Raw genomic sequence first — 14,718 nt, 5'->3', positions numbered from 1 at the left:
TTGGTCTTTAGGCAATGGAAAATTCGGTTACAAAATTATTTTTCCCGTGCATATGTAGAAACCTCATAATACAACAAATTTTAATTTGACATATTTTTGTGTAAGACAGAAGTATAAAATATTACTGTCGTAATATTAAAAGCTAATATACAGATATTGTAAACAAATCTTAGAATTATTGACCATTTCGTTTTGAAAATATATAGTGGTGAAAAATTTATAATAATATTCGAGATACATGTATTTATACACATATTAAAATATTTATATATCTCTTTCCATTATCTATGCGTTTCTGTCAGATTAATCGATACATAAATATAGCATTGATAAAAATATACAAAATAATATTTTCGTATTTTGTATGTGTGTATATACATGTTTACCTTAACTTTTTTTTCAAATTGATATTTATTATTTAGGGAATAAAATAAACGTATAAGAACGTAATTTTGTTTTGTAGATAATAAATTTATAGGAACCCTCAATGTGCCACTGAAAATACAGCACTCAGTGAACGAAACTCCTTAAAAGATGAAACCTTAAGATTAAAGACTTCCGCGCAAGTGAAATTTTTGACTCTTCGTGATGGGTCTTTATAGATAATATCGGGCGACGAAACGAACGGAAAAGCCCCTTCTTGAACTCGCAATGGCCCACGTGCACCGAGAGAAATTGTAGTTATTTTCGGTTTTAATTATTACCTCTTTTATAGTTTTGAATTGCAAAAATAGCAATATACATACAAGATAAATTATCGTTGATACTATAATAACACTTACTAGAAAAACGATATTCTTCCTGTTTATAATTCTTTCACTACGATGATTATAATTACAAATGCCAAATATTTTTCTCTCAGTATGGCGATCCTTGCGTGTTGTGCATGTGTCTGTATGTCATTATAAATTATTAATCGCGAAAAAAAACCTTTAGTTCCTTCCGTTTCACGACATTCGAGCGATTGTTTATCTGTCGCAACGCAAATACCTCCAATTAATTGCGATTATAAGCGTGGATATGTTTTTTAATTTATTAAAAATTTATCGAAATATTTTGTATCACGTACATAAGCAGAGAAATTCCCAGATCATTAATCATGGATAGTGCTACTCGATATTCAAGCTTTTATATTTTTACGTATTACCTCCCGGTATTATCATAGTGTAATTTTCTTCCTAAAAGAGGAAAATTTAATCTAAAAGAAGAAAATTTAATCTAATACACACTCGCCGTTATTAATAATAGTTTATGCTTTCAACCAACGCAGTCGGCTTATCGACTCTTTCCAAGCGACTCTCCAAGCGAGAAATGTGATAAAAAATTATCATTTTCGCCGAAAGTTATTTACGAGACGCGACTCACGATATAATAAACTTTAATTTCCGGCGTAGACAGTGATCGGTGCAATATTTCATCGCTTTATTGGTGAGTTTATTGGTGAGATCGACACCAACACGAGAGAAAAAGACAGAGAGAGAGAGAGAGGGAGGAATATCGACGATCACGGCCGGGAGTATCGTTACACGTGTACATACATCAAATCGGAACGCGACGAACGCAATCCTTGTAGGCGCGCGAGTGCGCAATATTAACTCGATCTCCGAATGCGAGAACGAGCCGATCGGTTGATCCGGCAATATCTGCCCGCTCGCCACCCACTTGCCGCTCAAGCTCGCATTCGCAATTCGTTGCGTCGTACGCGCGCACGCGCACAAAATCAGGTCACATCGTAAATCGCGACGATCGTAAGAATCGACGTTCCGAATGATGACGATCCACCGAATGCGAAATGATCGTTTTTCGATCTGGGCCGCTCGTGATGTATTTCGTCGTTGCACAACTTTCGGCTGAAAATCATCCTCGGTAGTTCGGGGTCGCGAATTGTCCTTTCGCGACTCGGACGGTGTTGTTAGAATTGTTTATTGTAAACTGATAGGTGTGTATGTTTTCACATTATCGGATGCACGTCTACAACAAAAAATGGCCCCGATCTCGTAGAATTAGAGGAGAAAAAGCAAAACCGACAGTTTTGTTTTTGGACTTTCTTTGAAAATAACTATTTTTTTAAGACATTTAAGGATTGACGCTTCTAGAAACTAGCCTCTAAAATCGATATATGATCAATATATGATAAAAGTATTGAAGAACCATCCTTCAAAAGAGAGAACATCTTCATAAAGTCAATAATGTAGTCAGCAGGAAAATTCAAACATTGGGCGTTTATCCGAGCCACTCAAGTATACAGCCGCTTAATTAATTCGAAAGCTGCCGAGGAATACTTCTAGACGTTCCAAATGATGATGGTCCATCGTGCGAAACGTCCGCTGTGCCGGCCGCTGATACTCTCCGTCGTTCTACGACTCTTCTCTGGAAATCACCCTCTCGCACGCGCAATGTTGTAACACGCTTCGTCGCGTAATCTGTGCCGCCTGAGAATGAAATCGTGCAACCGAGAAACATCGGATATGTCATGCTGATGAGCCCGGTTGCTGCGGGGTGCTTCAGAAGCTGCGTCGCATTGCTCGGCGAACCGCGCTGTTTCCGCGGACGGCGGTTAAATTTCAATTTCGCGAGAAGCGAGTAGCGGCTCGGAACAACACACATACACACTCAACAATTCTCCTGACAACGAGCTTTTCGATTTCCGCGAAATAAGAGAGATAAAGTCCCGTCGCGATATTCGCCACGTGAATACCATGTACTTAATTAACCGCGTAACCCCGGCTGTTACATTTTCGTATTATCTTTCGTCGCGTCTGTTATTCGGGCGTGACGAACGACGGTCCACCGACGTTCGTCGATCGTTTCGCGAGGAAATTCCGCAAACGGCCGATATCACGCGTCGTCTATTCTGCGCGAAGCGAAGGAAAGACGGATTTCCACGCGGAAAATGCGCGACGGCGGAAATGTGCGCCCGAAACGGCTGATCAGATTGCCGCTCACCTCGTTACCCTTCGCGCGAGAGAGAAGCGGCGGGAAAATCGGCGTCGTTACCCTCCGCGAAGATATCGTTGATACCCGAAATCCTTCCCCGCGTGTATTTTCGGCCCTTACGTGTAATAAAGAGAGCTATCTTGGAGGGTCGCGCGGAAGGGGGAGGACTGATCGATTAAAACCACTTCGAAGGGTGGTGCAACGTGCTAGTTAGTCTCCGTTACGTTCCGCTAACCTGCCATCCTTTCCTTTTTTATGTGAATTACGCTGGGTGTCTTTCTGATAACAGACCCGTCCGTTCGCGCTTGCCTTGCGTCCCCCTCCCCCCTCTCCCCCCGCAATAACTTGCCCTTACAATGGCCGGTGATTTGCGAAGGTAGAGCGGGATGTAAATCAATCGGACGTGCATTACTACCGCTGTGCAGACCCGAATTGCCGCATCCTTTAATAATCCTGATTAGATTAGAGGATTCCGTATCATCGCGATATGTATTAGGATAAGAGCCACCTTCACACACGCGCGGAGAATCAATAGCGTCTATTTCCGTCGGATCATCTTGGCGTATGAAGAGAGACCGACTGGAAAACTAAGATTGACTGACTAGACAAAATTCTGCGCACACGTACCCCCGATAGAAAATTGAACCTCGTCGGGTGCCAGGAAATAGTAAATTTGTGCCCAACGTCGCTATTGCATTGCAAATTCGATGTGTGTAATTTGATATATTTATGCGTATAAAATTATACAGTCACTTTTTATTACTTTGATTTACATACATAAGTTTGTCAAAATTACACCGCGTTGCAAATCCAAGTGTGTAATTTTTATACACTTGTGTGTAAACTCGTAGTAATAACTCGCGTACAAATGCGTAAAAAGTACAAATGTATAAGAAATGACTGCATAATTTTGTACATATAAGTGTGTAAAATTACACATTTTGAATTGACTATGTAACTAGTAATGTAGCTTACTTTTCCTAGTGGTTAGATAATGATTAGATAAATAAGTTAGTTGATGGTTGAACAAAAGAAATTATCGTATATACGAGATGAAAAATCGTAAGTAGCTGCCAAGCAGTAATATAATGCCCACTTCTGCTTTTTTAAGATTTTTCTCATCAGTTTTTATCTATTATCCCATTTAAAAATTCTATACAGTAACTAGCTTATATATTTTAGAACAGATACAGCACCATCTATTCCATCATATTTGATATGTAGTGGCCGTGGAAAACAGATAAATCACAAAACTAATTCTATATTTTAGCGTATGACCAGGTGGTAACGAATTAGTAACAAGCTAAAAAATTTAATTTAGCCTGTACTAGATAGATATTACACATCGGGGAAAAATAATTTTGCTGTTATAGTAGAACTATTGCTTGTATATTCGTTGCGACAATAATAAAATTTAGTTGGTATAACCAAACTAGCGAATTATTTATAATTGGAGCAAAAACAGTTTTGTTACCAGGATAGAAAATATTCTATGTGAGATATATATATAATCTTTTATATTAATTGAGAATAAAACGGCGCTTTCCATTAAAACAAAATTAAATCGCCCGGAATTAATATGAAACTTCAGTTATAAACTGAGTCCGGTAATTATCAAGCTAGCGCTTCCCATGACAGAAAATTAATGCGCAATGGCGGAGAGTCGCGTAGTCATTATGAAATTAACATGACTCTGCCAGTGACATCGGTGGTTACGAGCTTTTTGTTTTACATAATATCCCCCCTCTCCCTCCTGTTTAACTGAATCCGCTGGAGCGCAAGATACTAGACGCACGCGGGTTCGCCGCTGTGTGATAATCATTCGACAGAGCAATGTGACGCGCTCGCGCGCGCGCGTGCAGCAAATAACGGTTCGCGCCTAATTGCCAAGGTGACCAGGTCGTAATGAGTCGCCATTGTAATTCGCCCCGATCGATCGGCCAAGACAATAACGATTGCCACGGGAAGAAAGAGGCGTCCCCAGATAATGTGAACGCGCGAGATCGGGTTTCTCGTTAATTAACTCGCCGCACTTCGTGGGCTGCGGCTCGGGAAAAATTACACGAGTTCGGAATTTACGAGGGGCGGTCGAATGTTTGATAACGCGCGCAGGTGGAGCTTCCTCGAACCGCGAGAGGCGAATATCGGCCTTCGACTGAAAGGAACGTTTTTGCGCGAACGGTGCATTTGATCGAAACGTTTAATTGAAATCGGTAGCAGGTAAAACGAAGGAGAGGCAACGCGAGCAAGAGAAAGGGAAAGAAAGAGAGAGAGAGAGAGAGAGAGAGGTAAGTCGCAAGGAAGGTAAAGAACTTTTTTATGAATTTTACTGCGGCGCCTCGGGTGGATAACAAAGCCTTGCGGGCGCTTAACGGAATATCTACCTAAATAGAAAGATCTCTCTGTGAGAAATATTTGAATAAGTACATTAGGAAAATATCGTAGTAAAAATATAAAGGCATATATTATTCTGTTCTTAGGTATGTATGATCAATCATCACGGAAAGGGTGGAACATTTTTTTTTCAATGAATTTCGCAATATATCTCATATCCGAGAAAAAAAATATATCTACTGAGAATTATTAAAAACAATCTTTCCTATCGGATACAGGATGCGTCCCAAAATTGATTAAAAAAAAATTATTGCAATAATCTTTCTGTGACTATATACACATATATATACACTATATACACATATATACACATATGCATACTTTGTTTTCATTTTTTTTACTTCGTTTCTTTTCTTTCTTATCTTTCATTATTAATTTCTATTAATTTTATAATTTTATAGTAATAACGTTTCCTTAGAGGAAATATCCTAGGATTACACAGCCGATTAATTTTGCGCCTCGGGAAATAACTACTGTGGTTGAATTCAAGAAATTTTTTTTTTTATTGAAAATCATGCTGAACGATTTGTTACATATTTTCAACTTCTCCGCTGAACTACATAAAATAACACGCAGTTTTTAAATTTCCTTTGTACTTGCAGAAGATGACCAAAAAATAGGACCCGAAACGTACAATATTTTAGTTTCGACATAATTAATTAATTAATAATTTGTTGTAATTCATTCTCACATATCATTTGATGTGGAGTTAAAGATTAAAATTAATTAATTGTTTGGTATTTGAATATTAATATCGGTGTTTGACTTTTATTAGCCTTTGATGTTTGCCTTTGTACTCGGTGCATTAATTGTCCTACGATGATAATAAGAGCATTTCTCTCTCTCTCCCTCTCTCTTTCTCTCGCCCATTTTCATCGCGCTTCGATGAAATCATACGCGTAACTGCGAACAAATCTGCCCGAGTGGATCGCATTTGACGTGAACGCCGTTCCGATACTTCGCGATTCATAAGATCCGATTTGATGTGCCTAATTTAACGGCGAATTTACCGCGCGCGCGTTCTCCGCAGCTATCCCATTTGTCGAGCTGACGCATCGCCCGTTCGCTTCCATCTGTTCGCGTCGATAAAGGAGCACTTTAAGGCGTAAGAAATTTAGGACGTGCAGGGTGATGAAAAATGCAGGCCGGCGATACCGACACGTCGACCGAGATTTCGCCCGCAAAACTGCCGACGTCGCTCGTGACTGACGCGAAAAGCGTGCGCACGCTTTTCAGATCCACGTGACAAATAGAGACGAACAGTATTTAAGTAAACGCTCGCGGCCAAATACGCGGACATCGATCGCAAAATAGATAGAGATCCAGTGAGGAATGATTGATTGAAAACACGTTGAATTGACATCTGAAATACCGGTTGACGCAGACATCGAAAATTTGATCTGTTAGACGTTCTTGTGTCATTTGATTCAAACGTTTACAAAATGTTTATTTAGACATCTATAAGGCGTTCATTCCGATGTCTAGAAAATGTTTATTTAGACTTTCTATAGACGTTTTATAGATGAAAAAATTTTGAAATAAACTATATATGTATACCCATATGAATGAGATATACGATCATTCATGATGAGATATACGGCTTGTAAACAATTTACAAATAATATTTATGAATAAGACGTAAAATGAGAATTATAATTTATAAAATGTGCGCAAAAAGTTGATTAGGATATAAGAATGAGAAATAAATATACGAAAAGCAATGGTAAAAGTAATTTATAAATGTTTAACATAAATAACAATTTTGAATTACAGATGTTAATGCAATAAAATTTGTTATATAAATCAAATTCCAAATGCTTCCTTACAGAGCATCTACACCGCGGTATAAATCCTGTATGGTAAAAATGCCGTATATCCCAAAGGTGGATTTCATTAATATTAACAATAAAAAATTGAAATTATAACACAATATTAACATAACATAAAGGCGTATAACGGAATAGTTGCGGGCCAATTATTCCCACTCTTTCTACTTTTTCCGACTTCTGCGGCGTAAATCCCCACGTGGCGTAAATATACCGGAGTTATCCTATAAAATTATGAACATAAATATCAGTTTTAATTAAATAAAATTGTACCAAACTTTCTTCCGGTATCACGTACCCACTGGAGACGACACAGACAAAAGATGATAATTGTGACGTCAATTATGATGCAAGTTACAAATTTGCAATAAATGCATCCCTAGAACTCGATAGAAAAGTTGAAAAGTTCAAAACTGGTTGAAAAGCATATTAATATTAACCATAGACGACATATATAGTGGTCTTTCCGACTTGTTATTTCTCACTAGGAAGAGAAAGCGGTCGCAGGAGGAATTTACACGTGACACGTGTCGACTGCGAAAAGTCGAGGCTCGGGACAAATCACTCCGTTTAACCGCCGCGAAGCCCTTTCGAAAGCTATCGAATCGCTCGGCTGGAATTCATTGCGGCTATTACGAAGAATGCGAGACTCCTCGAAGCGGCGCGCTCCGAAGGGTCATCATCTGGTCGACCGGCCGGTTGCCTGTCGGAACAGAGGATGTCCGGCGGACACTAAAAATACGCTCAATGCTCAGACAGAGAGCAGAGTGGCCTGAACGCTAACACGCTGTATTTACCGCACTATACTTCCTGTCGTATGAGCTCACCGCATTCCGACATCCGAGCTAAACAGAGAGAGAGAGAGAGAACTCTCCTCTTGAACGAGGTTTTCGCGTAAAAATAGCAGCGTCTCGCTCGCACTCGCTCGGCGAGGAGAAGATTCGTTGAAGAATCGCGAAAATATATTCCCAGCCAATTAGAGGAAACTCGCGCGAATGAAAATCCGCTCGTTGAACTGCGGGAGGAGAGAGAGGAGCCGGGCGGAACGTCCCTCGCGATCGCCACGGGGGTTCCCCGAGGGTTGAAGGGGCGGACCGACGCGACGAGGTAACGAAGCCAAAGAAGGGCAATTAACTCGAACGATATCGGAGGAGGCGGGAGGACGAGGAAGCGGAAGATGGACGGCGTTACGAAAAGATTTAATTAGATTCCCGGGGCCGCACGTCTCGCGGGCGCACACACGTGTGCCACGACGAAGGTCGTCCCGCCGAGGGGTCGGTCGCCAAGCGTGTCAAGGCGGCTTTCATCGTGTCGGGAGCAGGTTTGCTTTTCCCCGACTGTCAGAACGGAGCGTGTCCGTCTAAGCTTCAAAGCGATCGCAGGTTCGGTTCGGTTCACGTTCAAACGAGGACGTTTGCCCTTTGTACCGATCGACCGTGGAGCTTGAAAAAAATAGCTCGACCCGCGGGAAACTGTTTCCCGTTTCGCTCTCTCTCTCGTTTCGCGCACGTTGCTCTCGCGGAGATTGCACGAACGCATCGCGTGACAATCACCAGGACTCCCTTAACGAACTCGGCTTCTTGCGAGGCGCGCTCGTAGTGAGCTGTGGCCGCATTTTCGGAGCGTTTTACGTGCGCACTTTGACGCAGGTGCGCAAAATTTGTCTCTTGATGAACCACACGATCCCGCGTGGAAATTTTCCGAAGCGCAGAAAATCCTTGCTGCTGAGTAATAAATGGCGTACCAATAGCATAATTTACTAGACTTATGTCGCGCGACTAGGATGTACTCATACTAAAACCAAAATTTATCTATGACAGCAATAAACGAATAGTACTGTAGTACTTTTTCATAAATGTTTATATGTTTCATTGTTTTAATATTTATATCTTCGAAAAAAAAAATTCTCCGCGTGCAGATTTTCCGACATGCAAGGTATGTCGATGTCACCTGTGCGTTAAGATTTCCCAGCTAGAATCCATCGTTATTTTGAAAAATCAGGTTGCAATCTCAATTAGATTTTGAGAAATTTCCTGTGCGTTTCACTTTAATTTTCTTTTTAATGATACGCACAGTTGCGACAAGTTTTCGATCGTTTAGCGATCGTTTTGGTAATTAAATTTATATTTGTGTTTTCTCATATATATATATATATATATATATATATATGAGAAAACACAAATATATATATATATATATATATATATATTATGTGTGTAAACGGTGTTGTACGAACGCGCGTGCTCGAGAGATCGTCGATTATAACAACGTATTCAGCGCGTTGTAATCAAGATATCGCGCACGACGAGGCAAACTTGATTCGGTGCGTTATATGTACGTGCACACGTGTATGTATGTGTGCGTGCGAGCATACGTATGTCTAATAATAGATGTGCTTCTCGCCGATAAATTCAAACCGATAAACAACGACCAACGCGCGCGCGCGTTTTCCTCTTCGTGATTCGGTATGTAGAAGTCTGGCGGTTCGCGTTATTCACGCACCGATTTCCCGGAATGCGGTGCATCGGGTTTCGACGGGGNGGGGGGGGGGGGGGAAACAACGGCGCAACAAACGCGCGAAACCAAATTTGTACATTCCTCCAATTCGTTACACATATAATAACGTCGGAAATGATGAATTATTCAAAATATCCGTGCGCACCGGAAACAACTGCGCTTATCGACATTTTTATCGCTATACCGGATGCAAAACAAATTCGAGCCGAATTCCAAAATCGTTCCGATTGTTTGAAGAATCTGTTAGCGCGGAAGAGAGAGATGGCCACATTGTGCCGAAAACACGGCCCAACTGGCTTCACATTGTTGCGTAGCCGTGCGAACACAAAGCCGACGTGGAATGGAAACAGCCGTTTACGTGCCGCAAAGCGCAGTTTCTTGTAGCCGAAAGAGACAAAGGGTAATGAGAGTGCTGTTGCGCTTATAGACACGCACACGCCGGCACTGCACGTATGCCAAGTAATTAGGAGGATCCGCTTTATCGGACTTCACATTAGAATTAATTTCGGTCTCATTAAACGTGCAACGGAACTTACCTCCGATTCAGCGACAAAACAACTTGCGGATGAAGTACGCGTTGTCAGAAGCGCGATTCGACTTATCCTACAACAGCGTTGTGATATTTTTCTTTTTTCTTCTATTACTATGATATATAGTGTGGTCCATTTAAATCGAGCACCTTAAATATTTCGCTTGTTTTCAGTACAAAAAAATGTATAAAAAAAGATTTGCACCGTTCAAAGGGGCATTCACGATAACCAAATTTTTTTTTTCAAGAAAATTTTTTGTCATAATTACCTCTTCGAGTGAGGTGTAACTTTTTCTTTAAGCATTTTTTGTATCATCAGAAATGAATGAAACATTTAACATGTTCGATTTAAGCGGATTACCCTATATGTTCCCACCGAAATTTTGGAAGTGCGCATGTGTGATGATACGTGAAATTGTTGTGCTTGGTTTTTTTATAACGATCGATACACTCTCCGCACCAGCTATCGGAATTGTCGAGTATAACTTCCGTCGTGTTTTTAATCGACTCCATTTCCAAGCGTACGGAAATCTACATATTAAATGTTAGCATTACGCGTGGTTGGGATTTCACAGCCTGTAAGCGCAACGCGCGCCCATATTGAACGTCAGTATTGCAAACTTCTGTAAATTGCTTTCGCGTTTGACCGTCAATAGCAAGACTTCATCACTGCAAATCCGAAATGACTGCAGGCAACCCGTGATGGACTACCGACTATCAATGAACTATCAATTCCTTTATATGCACTTTCGCGATTCGCGGCCTAAGAAACATTATTAGACGGTAAAAATCAGTATTTGCAGAATTCACATTAAATTCTAAGGTCGATATTCATACTTGTAAATGTTGAATTATTTATGATCTTTGACGAGAGAACAGAATTAATTACAGATTCATATTCATCGTCGTTCTGCTATTTGGTTCAACATGGTTCAACGTGTATGAAACTGCAACAAATATAGGTACATGTTGACTAATAATTGAAGATTCATGAAACCATAATTACTCGTCAAATGATGACGGACTATGAGCGTCGGTCTAAATTTCGATTTAGGCATCGCTTTATTTTCGATAGGTTAGTCCGTTAGCATCCGTTAAAAACAAAAACTCGCTATACAATTCATGTATAAAGAACAATTGATGTTAAAAACACCGAAATTCTTATGTTACATTAACATGAGGAATATGTTAAAAAGTTCACAAATATATATTTAATTAATATATTCACATTGTTAACATATTACTTTTTAACATATTCACTTTGTTAAAGTAACACTAAAATTTAAATGAACCGTTTGCAATACAAAATTTTTTATTGTGTAATTTAACGCATCTGGAAATATGTGATGTATCGCTGCCTGTGTCGTGGCGTTCTGTGTCATCCAACCTGGCTTCTCGGTTTAGCATCTTGGCTGCTTTGTTGCACTGACACTCGCGTAAATGTAATTCGATCAAAGATACACATGTCGAATAAAGCCGACTTGAAAACTTAAATATTTCGCAAAGCTGACGAAATATTTTAATCACTCGAAAAGAATTATAACATACGTAGCCCGTGATACAGAAAATTTTATTAACACGTTCCCTGCCGCGTGGGGCATATGCGCCCCACGCTGAACTTTCCGTTCAAGCCATTTGGTATTATCATTGTAAAATGAAGAATTTTTTAAAAATTCATTATGCAGTCAATTATGGGCATCTTAATACTATTGCTGATGCACTCATTTGATCGTGGGGCGTATACACCCCACGCGGCGTGATAGACAATTGTAGTGAATTCATGGATTATATATAACAGTCTTACAAACCGAAAAATAATAAGCATCGAATTCCGAAAAAAATTAGCAATGAATCTGATGTTGTGTAATAATAATGATAATAATAATAATTCTCTACTAATTGGACCAAGAAGAAATCGACATGAAATTAAAAAAAAGGAAGGCCGCTTTAATTCGATAAGAAGGCGCTGCAAAATTTGTTACGAAAAAAATGTTAAAAATTTAGGTTCCCAATCGGCAAGAAACTGTACTGTAAAAGTTGCAACATTCTGCGATAGTTGTGTGGATAAACCACACTTATGTTTGCCATGTTTTAACAAAGTTCACCGTAATATCCCTTTGTGATTGTATACAAACTTGATTTCAATTAAAATGTTTTATTTTAAACTGATATAGGCATGATAAAAAAAATTATACGTGAGGATGCAACTCGCTTGGTAGAGTAATGTTCAGGTATTTGTTAAACTAATTCCTAGAAAAATTAATTTATTGGTTTGTTGTGTTATGCATTTTAAACTATACATCCTTTCCTTGATAATTATGATTTTTGCACTATTTTAATTATTGTTAGGCATACGCCAGAAACAAAACAATACAATTGTAAAGCGTGGGGCGCATACGCCCCATGCGGCCTGAACGGAAAGTCTTCAAAAAACGGTCTGGCAGAGAACGTGTTAATATAATTCTATTATAGACATAGTAACATCGAAAATTTCCAATCAGACGCATCATTTCTGAATATTTGTCCATCATAACTGCTTATTTGGAGCATCGTTGCCGATTTAACGAATAATCAACAGTCACGAATATTCGGACGTAATGTGCCTGATTGAAAATGTTTAATGTTAAAATTTTTGGCCGTCATTATACCTAAAGAATGGAATTGTACTAACGGAGTCTTCTGTATGCGTGTCGTTCGCTGGCTCGCAGCATAATGGAAACGCTCGGAAAAACACGCGACACACAAAGGTCGTTTTAACTGCCTGAAAGGTGTGCGGTGTTTTGATTATTGTCATCGTTCAGTAGTAGAGCGGCGCAAGTTGGCGATTATTATAATATAACGTGTAATTCTTTTTGTCTATTGTTTCAATGTGTGATGTATTTTCCCGTTACTGAGCGTTACATTTGCGCAAAATGTTTTGTCGGCTCTTGAAATATTTAATTGGACGGCATCGTGTTAATTAACACGTCTTTATTCCCATCGAATCGTACCTACATAAGTGTTAACGCCATAAGTTAGCATGCAGGACGATAGAGCAATCAAAAACAGGATGCTAAGATAAAGGATACAGGAGGCCAAAACACGAACAACGATATATTACGTGTATTTCTAGATATAAATATGTATTTTTAATACACAAATACATATATTCCCAATATCAATAATGAAATAAATAATAAAGATTATAAAAAAGAGAAACTTATTTTACTTATCGATTAGTTATATTTATATAGTTAATCTTCGTTAATCTTTATTAGATTATTTAACATCTGCTTTTTTATCATACATATTCTATCTACAAACACAGCTAAGTAAGTTACACAATTAATACTTTCCTCATTAAAATTAAGAATAAAGGTTAAATGCAGGTAGAATACTGACAGAACCCGGATATTAAATAATTCTAAAGTAAACCCTATTTTAAGGACAAATCAGCATGGAGGAAATAGCATTGAGTAATAATTTGTAACATCAAGGTAGATCAATAGCCTGTGTAGCATTGTGTTGCGAGATTTTTCTGTGGCCCTTCAAAAATTCAACGAAATTTGTAGGATTGGTGCAGAACCGAAATTTCGGCTCAGAGCACTCCGTCAAGATCATGAATTCTTTTACTTCTTACGATTCCAACTCCGTAAGTCCCGGCTCAATCAGGATGGCCAAACTTTATCGGAATAACCCGCACTGTACTTCCGAGCGTTAATCATATACACTCGCCTTTATTGTAACGAAACGGCGGGAGCTAATTAGGATAATTTCAGAAAGTTACCTCTAAATTTTACGAGAACGTCGGAAATCGTTACGTTAATATCCATATTCAACCAAGCAGTTCAGATTTCGTGCTCCTCGATGGATTAATAATTCCGACCGAGAATGGGGGATATAGCGAGCGCATATATATATATATGTGTACTTCAACGTATACATATGTATACGTGGCCGTACGAAGCCTGTGTGCGTGCACGTGTCTCGGAAGGACGTGCATACCCACGTACATACATACGCTATGTGTGTGTGTGTGTGTACATGCAGGGAGTGACAAGCAGCTGCAAATTTTCTCGAGTGAAGTAGCGGTTTGTCTCGTCCTCGCCGGTCCCTCGCATCTTGGCTTACCGCATTTTCCATTCGTCTTTCTACTCTTGAGAGATTCCTCTTCGCGAACGACGGCGGAAAATCGCGACGGGCGCAAACTAGCAACCCGCAGTCGACCGAAGGAACGCGCTCGCGTTTCTCACTCGTGAACGTTCGTTCCTGCAGATCGTTGCATTTGCATTTATGCGCAACTACAACGAGACGACGTTATCGCAGATCGGACCTGCATTGACCTTTCTCGTGGGTTACCTGGGTGACAGCAGCGCGCGGCACGAGGGACGTAAAATTGCTGATACAGAGCAAGAAATGCGTAACTGAGGCGTGTAGCGAGTTTTATCATATGAATTTACTGATCATGGTGTTTGTTAAATGGACACCGGATGGTCTGGTCGGATCGACCGGCATTCTTGGGCGCTTCAACTATCC

The sequence above is a fragment of the Dinoponera quadriceps genome, unplaced genomic scaffold (assembly GCF_001313825.1).
Source record: "Dinoponera quadriceps isolate SergipeBrazil2010 unplaced genomic scaffold, ASM131382v1 scaffold2157, whole genome shotgun sequence".
Classification (NCBI taxonomy): Eukaryota; Metazoa; Arthropoda; class Insecta; order Hymenoptera; family Formicidae; genus Dinoponera; species Dinoponera quadriceps.
The sequence above is the reverse complement of the archived record's forward strand: the minus strand, read 5'-3'. Positions refer to the sequence as shown.